Source organism: Anarrhichthys ocellatus, unplaced genomic scaffold (genome assembly GCF_004355925.1).
Source record: "Anarrhichthys ocellatus isolate YVR2014 unplaced genomic scaffold, GSC_Weel_1.0 scaffold1623, whole genome shotgun sequence".
NCBI classification, from domain to species: Eukaryota; Metazoa; Chordata; class Actinopteri; order Perciformes; family Anarhichadidae; genus Anarrhichthys; species Anarrhichthys ocellatus.
The window spans coordinates 1,222-10,366 of NW_022281597.1; the positions used below are offsets into that span (position 1 = coordinate 1,222).

Below are 9,145 nucleotides of genomic sequence, written 5' to 3' on the forward strand. Positions count from 1 at the left end.
AGTGGGAGGCGTCCAGGAGGCATCCTAATTAGATGCCCGAACCACCTCAGCTGACTCCTTTCGACGCGAAGGAGTAGCGGCTCGACTCCAAGTTCCCTCCTGATGACCGAGCTCCTTACCCTATCTCTAAGGCTGAGCCTGGCCACCCTACGGAGGAAGCTCATTTCGGCCGCTTGTCCTTTCGGTCACGACCCAGAGTTTGTGACCATAGGTGAGGGTAGGAACGTAGACCGAGTGGTAAATTGAGAGCTTTGCCTTCCGGCTCAGCTCCCTCTTCACCAAGACGGTCCGGTGCAGCGCCTGCTTTACTGCTGCAGCCGCACCGATCCGTCTGTCCCAAACTTGAGTCAAAAACATACATTTTGGTTAACCTTATATACTGTATAACATAGCACTGTATTATATTGGAGGTTTATCTACATAACCAATAGTTCTAATCATAAGAGTCACTGCTGGCTTTCAAGAAATGTACAGACAGTCTCTCTCACTCTCTCTCACACACACACACACACACACACACACACCAACATTATTTGCATCATTTATCAGATAATTGTGCATTAATATACTTAATGTAGCCTGGCTTATGATAAACAAGAAAAACATTTAATTTGACATATGTCTGCTGCTATGTTTCAGAGCTAAGACCAAACAAACAGCAGCCTACCTTTAACTCGCGCTACGATTCTTTGTTCGTTTTTCCCGGGGCCACAACTATTTTTTCAGACACAACATTTCTGCCTCCCTCTCCTCGACTACAGATTATGTCACACATCAATGCTATATTTTCATTGGCTAGACAAAGTAGTGTAAAGCTAGCTACAAACTACACTCATATGCTAACTCATATTAGCAATACGGTGAAAATACAGAGACACTTTTCAGAGTAAAGACCGTCGCCCGAGTGTCCTTTCTGCTTTCTCTCATCAGTCACTTTCCTACAGTATTTAGACATGTAAACGTCCATATATATTCATGATATTTGACACGTAGATTCTTTGATATGTATGAATTAATATTACTGGGCGATCGACAAAGAAAATGACAGCGAAATGACCGGAAAGTGCGCCACGACGGAATCGTTTGAGATGGGCCAATAGCGGCTAGCGCCGTCCGAGATAGGTCATCTTTACGTTACGTGTTGAGGTGTACGATAGAGAGAGTTAGATGCGCTTAGAGCAGACAGGAGTTAGCGATGGGGCAGAGGAAAAGTAAGTATCGTTAAGTGGTTAAGCGGTAACGTTATTAAATGTAAAGTTTGGGTTAACTGTGTTTGATTTGTTAAAGAAACTAAGTGTGCCATTAACCTACATGGAACTAATATTAGCTAGCTGTTTATAATTGTCTTGAACAGGGACTAGAACAGGTTTTTTAATCACAGTTGACTTTGTAGCAGGGCTTTCCCTCCCGTTATATAGGGCGAAGGACCTTTCTGCACATGAATATAAAATCAATGTGGAGAGCTTCAGGGCTGTGAAAGTCCTCGCAACCACATTTAAGGATGATGGATGGTAAAGAATTGACAAGAAAAATGTACAGTGTCCAAAGCACAAACCAACTTCTGGAAAAGACGAGCAAATTGGGATTTGTCCTTGAAAGGATTTTAAAAAACACAGATTTCCAAGAGTTTACTGATGTTGATAGTAGTGTACAGATAAGGAACCTTGACAGATTCCAAGTTCCCATTTTCAACCTGTTGCAAGAGAAGTCTGTCTAACTCAGGTACATTTTCATTTATATTTTTTGGGGTTATGTGTACATATTGTCAAATTTTGCTCCAAAGAATCTCATGGAAATTAGTCTAAATTTCTGCTTTCTGCGGCTTTGCTCTTAGTTCTCTTTTAAGCCTATAAAGGAGCCGGATGTACAGGATGGATTGAGGCCTCTCCTCGAAAAGAAAGTTCCTGAAAGTTCCTGAACTCCAAACTCAAGGCATTTTTACAGAAAAAACAGGCTGAAACTCGTCAAAGTTTGCGTCTCTGACTTGGTGGAGAGGCACGGATTGTAAGTTTTGCAGTTTATAATAAGAGTGATTAAACAAATATGCTCACTTGCCACGATTGGACTTTTAAAATCATATACAGCATATGTTTATTGTATGTATATATATCAGCGAACAGGTGGATGCTGTCCATAGAAGGCCGTGTGGTAATCACATATTTACCTCCCATGCCAGATTTCACAACTGCCCTGCCCTTGGGTATCAGGTGGAAGCAGCCACAACGTATACAAAGGTATTGTTAAAAATTCTTATGTACATCACGTTTCTTTGCATTACCTGCATTTCTCCATTAAAGTCTGCTTGTAGCATTGACCAGGTAAAAATCACCGTACTTGCATTTAGGTGGCATTTGTGGACAATACAAGAATAGTCTAGTCTTGAAAAATTGAACAACAACATTATGATTCAGTAGAACAAATTACATTTTACCAATCTATTCAGGTCTGATGTTGACCAGCTGGGGTAGGGTTGAAATTGCAGGTTGGTTTTCTTCTGTGGTTCTGAAAATACACAAGTTGATTCCCAAATCAAAAGATTTCAAAATTATGGCCATTCGTAAACAGTTTTTTTGACCACGTATTTTGTATGTATATGTAGAGACATTATACGTGGCCCTAACAAAAACAAACTATAACAACTAAATACAAAAACTATATACTTCATTAAAAAACTAAAAACTATTACAACCTTGCTCCACACAGAACAGAAATAATTTGTGAATAAAAGATTACACTTTTCGTTGCAGATGAGCGTGGAAAAAGGAACTGTATCTGATCATTTAGACCGATTTTATGAAGTAATTTGAATACATATTAAAAAATATATATATTTACTATATATATATATATATATATATATATATCTATATATACAAATGTATATTGTCTAATGGCATAGAATTGAATGGATTATTGTGTAAGACTAAAAGGTTTATATTGTAGCTGCTAGATTTCGCAGCATGCAACAGTAAAAACAAACAATTGAATGTAAGTAAGTAATCGCAAACATTGCCACCACTAAGTGCCCATTACATATGTTTAACTCTGTCCAACAACAGTAAAATTAGACAAATCTGTAAAAGAACACTCATAAACTCTGAATTGAGTTTTATTACTATTGCACGCTGGAAGTTAATCTGTCAAAATGTGGCTTTTTCTGATGCCATATACTATTGAACCCATCTGCGCTAACTGTTAACATCCACTCTGTTGGTAATCGGGGAACACGTATAAACGCACCGCAGTGCACTGTAAATCTGCATATATACATGAAGCATATCAGTAACCAGAGTTTACTGATTTTAGCTCTACAGATTAAAGATGCTGCGGCCTTGTTTTTTTGTTCCGTGTTATTTTATCCGTGTGTGTCTGTTTGAGCGGACTTTAACTTAAAATATTTAGATGACTTAAAACTGATGAACTGGCAAACATTGAGAGAACAGGCATGCCCACACAGACAAAGCAGAGTTCCTCCTCACAACAGTGTGAGTTTTACTAAACATAATAATAATAATACATTTTATTTATATAGCGCTTTTCATAGTACTCAAAGACACTTTACATTAAAATCATCATATATAAAAGCAACACTAAAAACTAAAATACATAATAATGGTCACACATTAAAAGCAGTTTTGAAAAGGTGGGTTTTGATTTGGGATTTGAACATGGAAAGGTCGGTGCAGTCTCGGATTCGTTTGGGGAGAGAGTTCCAGAGGGAGGGGGCAGATATGGAGAAGGCTCTGTCGCCCCATGTCTGGTGCTTGGTCCTGAGTGGAAGGGACAGGAGGTTGGCATCAGAGGAGCGGAGCCGACGGGATGGAGTGTGGTGGTGAAGCAGGTCGGTGAGGTAGGAGGGGGCCTGATTATGGAGGGCTTTATGGGTGAGGAGAAGGACTTTGTATTCAATCCGTTGTGGGACGGGGAGCCAGTGGAGGTTCTGGAGAACAGGGGTGATGTGGTCATGGGAGCGGGTGTGGGAGAGCAGGCGAGCAGCAGAGTTTTGGATGTACTTGAGTTTATTTAGGATTTTGGATGATGTGCCGTGAAGAATGCTGTTGCAGTAGTCGATTCTGGAGGTGATGAAGGCGTGGATCATAGTTTCAGCAGCAGATGAGGAGAGTGATGGGCGGAGACGGGCTATGTTTTTTAAGTGGAAAAAGGCAGTTCTGGTGATTTGTTTGACGTGGTGTTCAAAGGAGAGGTTGCTGTTGAACATGACTCCATAGTTGCGGATGTGTGGGGAGGGAGACAGAGACATCCAATTTTCACACCGACTACACCAAAAACGCGTCACCTGCAAAACCATTGCATTCCTTTCATACACCGTGCACTCCTTAGATAAAATATTCTCAACTTTTCAGCACCAGATGCGCAGTCGCACCTCTTGTCAATGTCACAATTGACAGAGGCAGCCAATCAAGTCAAGCAAGATGCAGGCTTTACTACTTTACCACTGACTTCCTGTTGTTATGTCAGTAGATGTGGTTGGAACGGACATTGATATTAGCAATAGTTAATTACGGTGAACTATATCATTTTCCCCTCTTCCTCATTCAACAACGGATCAATGTCTGCATTGAATCATTTTTTCCCCGTGTTATTTACATTTGCTCGCCTGGTAGCAAAACCTTATTTATATTCCAGTTCAGACATCAGTTTGCTGGACAGGGCAGACTGTAACCTAAGTGTACGTGCCACTGTATAGGCTGTCTAAATTCTCGGAAACAGTTACAGTTATTTCATGCTCATCTGCAACGCCACAGTGTTGCATTTTATTCATAAAGTATGTTTCCTATCCTGCTTATGGAGTTAAGAAAGAAAATAAAAGATGATAAGCCTGTACCCACACTAGTGACTCCACTCCATGAATGCCAGATTGCCTTCACACCATTAAAGATATATGTGGGACATTGATCTCCCACAGGTCAAACAATATGCCTAAATCCCTGGTCTTCATCCACACAAATGAAGTTAAATTCTTATTTGCTATTGTTTTTGTTGTTTTTTCAGGGATCTGCTATTCATTTTGCACTGTGGAGCTGATGGACTGAATAGTGATGGACTCACTAAGAAGCAAGGAGCCACAGACCACTTTGCTCAGTGAAGTCACCTCAGTTCGTCCATGGAACAGGGTGAGCTCTCTTTGTATGTAAAGGGGAAACGGTATTATTAAGATGTTACTGTCATTGTTATAAGTTTTAAAGGGAACTGTTACGGATACATATGCTTGGTCCAATTTCCATAAAATATAGCAATTGTTAAGTATGAACTGTACTGTATACTAATGTGTATAGTACACTGTTTTTGCAGTTAGCATTAAGGTTTTCATGGAGATGTAAACACCTTTTAAGCTGTCTACCTCAAATTCCTCCTGTAGAGTACATGTTAACATTAAAATTGACAGAAGAAAAGGCCTCATATTTTTGTGTTGATTTGTTATCGCCACGGTTTCAAATATTGCAATATTCATGTTTTTGGATATTAATATCCATCGTTTTGTGATTGCTAATATTGTAAATGTTTAGAGATTACAGCTGCTTGTCAGTTATGCACATTTCAGAAGACAGAAGATAATTGTCATTGGGTTATCAAAAGAAAACAAAATTCCTAGTGCATTATGTTTGTTGAAGCCACGGTATACTCGCAAGCACAGGAATAACGTTATCCTTGCTACTGTTCAACAACTAAGAATAAATTGTTAAAAATGTATTGTTTGCTGTCTCCCTGCAGTTATTGTTGAAGCTTAAAAATGTGTGTATTTTAAAATACAGTGATATTTTATTTTAACAGCAGAATACTGGTAATATGTAAATTACCAGCACGGTATTAAGATACTGTAACTTAAAAATACAACATTCAATTTTATATTTTACAGCTAAAACAGTATTACCGTAAAAAATAAACAGTACTTTGATATTACTGTGTTTTATTTTACAGTTTAAACACTAACTTTCAAAACAATTACACTACTTGGAGATTACTGTTATTTATATTATGGTTATAACACTAACCAAAAATACAGTAAATACTTTAATTGCTTTGTTTGATTTCACAATCAAAACACTGCTACTGTATTAAAAAATACAATGCATGGTAACAATTACTGTGACTTGGGTTTACAGTAAGTTACTAGTCAATAGCTGCCAGTTAATAACTGAATTTCACGGTACATTTCTTACAGTGCTTATTTAGCATTCGTTGGACTGCTTGTGTCCCCTCTGGTTGCAAAAACGACCAAAATGCAAAATGTTCATTTTAATAACTTGCAAAGAATAAATATGAATATGAGATGTACCTTTATTTATTTGGCTAATGGTTTTCACTTAACATTATTCGGCCCGATTCTGCGGCATCATTCATCCCGAGTCGGCAACCGGACTCAGCCCGACGCCTTTCTTCTGGCGGGCCGATGCTGGCCCTGGTTCTTTTCGATTATGGCCCAGTGACGGCAGTGTCAGCACCCGGAATCGGGCCAGTGTATTCGGCCCGACTCTGGGGCGTCATTCATCCCGAGTCTCAGCCGAGTCGGAAACCGGACTCTGCCCGACGTGTTTCTTCTGGCGTGCCGAGCTTATGCCGGATCTGGGCCAGGTAATTTTGGCTACCTGGTGATGTTGAAAGACACTTCCAGAACAAGCACACAGCATTTCAAAAGTATCACGCTGGAGATGAGCGAAAAAGGGCGATTGCTGCAGCAAACTGAGGAAGTTTTTTTCTCCTCTTCATAAGAGTTTGATATTGTTATAACAGGTAAAATGTCAAGAATTGTCTTTATTCTTGTTCTATAATTTCATAAATATACAAAAACTATAGTTTGTTGTATATATAACATAACTATATATGAAACTTTATAAGCTGTGATATCAAATAGCTTTTGCGGCTTCAGACAAATTTTATTCGGTGAAAAATAGGCTGCTGAAACGCAAACATTAATACTCTGGACTGAGTATTGCTATTGCTAAATGCAAGTTAGTTATTATACCCAATAACTAACTTGAAAGCCTTGTTGTTCTTTCACACCCAACCTGGGAAACTCTACAGCTAATTCAGTGTGGCTTTGTGGCACAAGGCAGTTGTGCCAAAGCACACTGTATATTATCCATCGGGCTTCATAATAATAATAATCAGGTTTATCCAAAAGTTTGGCACACTTCTCCTCACACAGCGTTGCCAACAGCGGCGTGAAAAATACATCAAAACGTGCGGCCTGATCGGGAATAGTGTGCTATCTATCAGAGAGATTTGCCAAGCGGTTTTATCGAAAATTCCCGAAAATCCCCAAAAACGGAGCAAAATGCAAAAATTCACTTGAATGGAGTTCCGGCGTGAAGAGAGCAAAAAAAACACTTAACTTTGGGCCCATATTGACAAGCCATACTTTAACGTAGAAACATGATTCAAAGTTTAAAACGTAGACAAAAAGCCCTGCATTTTATTGAGCCAAATGGACATTTTGATAGCTAGCACAGTTTTCATGAAGTCACAGATTAAGTTTCAAGACAATTTGTGGAGTGGAGCAGAGCAGGAAAATCTTCTGTGATTTTTCCAAACAAATTGCTCCAGCTCCCACAATTGTTACTTTATACACCATTTTGGCCAAAAAGCTTGGAAATGTTGTGCTGGTCGCAGTAAAGTGTCTATGGAATCCAACGGACTTACACATTTGGCTCAAAGAGCCGCAGAGCGACATGAACTCCAACCAACTGCTCCATTAGACTCAATGTTAAATCTCACCACTAATTTCTCAAAGAAAGCAGACGGTACCAGTTTTGTCTATTGCTCTGGAGCTCACATTTTTAAGACCACAAACATAAAAAACACATCAGCGCGTTTGGCAGAGTCTTATCTTTCTCACGGTATCCATATTTTGGCACTCAGACTCCTGCTAATTTGTTAAAAAGAGGCAGGGGTTTTGTTCAAAATCACTGATTACTGCAACGTTTCTTAATCAGTCTGCCTCTAACACCAGGTGCGTGGCTCACCATGGCAACCAGTTACACACACGCACACAGGCTCTCGCTCTCTGTCTGTCTGTCTCTCCCACTCACTCAGTCCATCTAACTGTCTGTCTGCCTGTCTCACTCTCCCACTCACTCAGTCCATCTAACTGTCTGTCTGCCTGTCTCTCTCTCCCACTCACTCAGTCCATCTAACTGTCTGTCTGCCTGTCTCACTTTCCCACTCACTCACCCACCCAGTCCCACCCTTTCAAAATAAAAGCCCCACAAATACAAGATTCAATCCAAGAGTATGAATCTAAAATGCAGAAAAGAGAGTAGTGCTATCTCAATTGAACCTGAATGACACTACCGGTAACATTGGCGTGTGTATATATTGCGATTTCTTCGGGCAGTAGAAGCCACACTGTCAAAATTTCTTTAGGAATTTTCTACTGTGTATTATTGTTTCACGTTAACCAAATTAATTAAATTTTGATTAACTGTTCTGTTACTGTCAGTAAGTGAATGTTCAAAATGAGTCAGTCTGGTTTTAGTGTGTTGTTCAGGACAATTCAACACACTGTCATTTGTGAGATGGAACCTGAGACCTTCTGGCAACAGAATGGATCCCTCCAACTGCTACCCTGTGTTCTATTCGGGGACAGCTAAAAATAAGAGCGCACTGGCTGATAGCACCGTGGGAGACGGAGACTAATGATGGCTGTCTGTCTCTCAGGCATGTGTTTGGGGGAAGGTGTCGTGTGATTGGACAGCAGTGACAATAAAGCCATATTCCCTTCTGACAAACCAACATTAGTGCTCATGGGCACTTGTTGTCTATGGCTTTCTGAGCACTCAGGCTGTTCAGACTTAAAAACAGGTGTGTGTCATATAGTTGAAGGCATTGAACTTAAATCCCTCTAAATAACTACACCACCTGCTGTTGTAAATTGGTTTCTGCATTTAGCAATAGCAAAGGATTATACAGTGCATCCAGAAAGTATTCACAGCGCTTCACTTTTTCCACATTTTGTTATGTTACAGCCTTTTTCCAAAATGGATTAAATTCATTATTTTCCTCAACATTCTGTACACATCAACCCATAATGACAAAGTGAAAACTGTTTTTTGCAAATTTTTGCAAATCTATTAAAAATAAAGAACGAAAACATAACATGTACATAAGTATTCACAGCCTTTGC

The 9,145-nt window shown here is 39.6% G+C and overlaps 1 long non-coding RNA gene across 1 annotated transcript; it reads left to right on the top strand.

Annotated features, from left to right (window-relative positions):
• Positions 1–321: 321 nt before the first annotated feature.
• On the top strand, positions 322–5,710 carry LOC116377741 (uncharacterized). Its single transcript, XR_004212236.1, has 2 exons — positions 322–2,234; positions 5,014–5,710. It is a non-coding gene; the product is annotated as an uncharacterized LOC116377741 (long non-coding RNA).
• Positions 5,711–9,145: the final 3,435 nt, after the last annotated feature.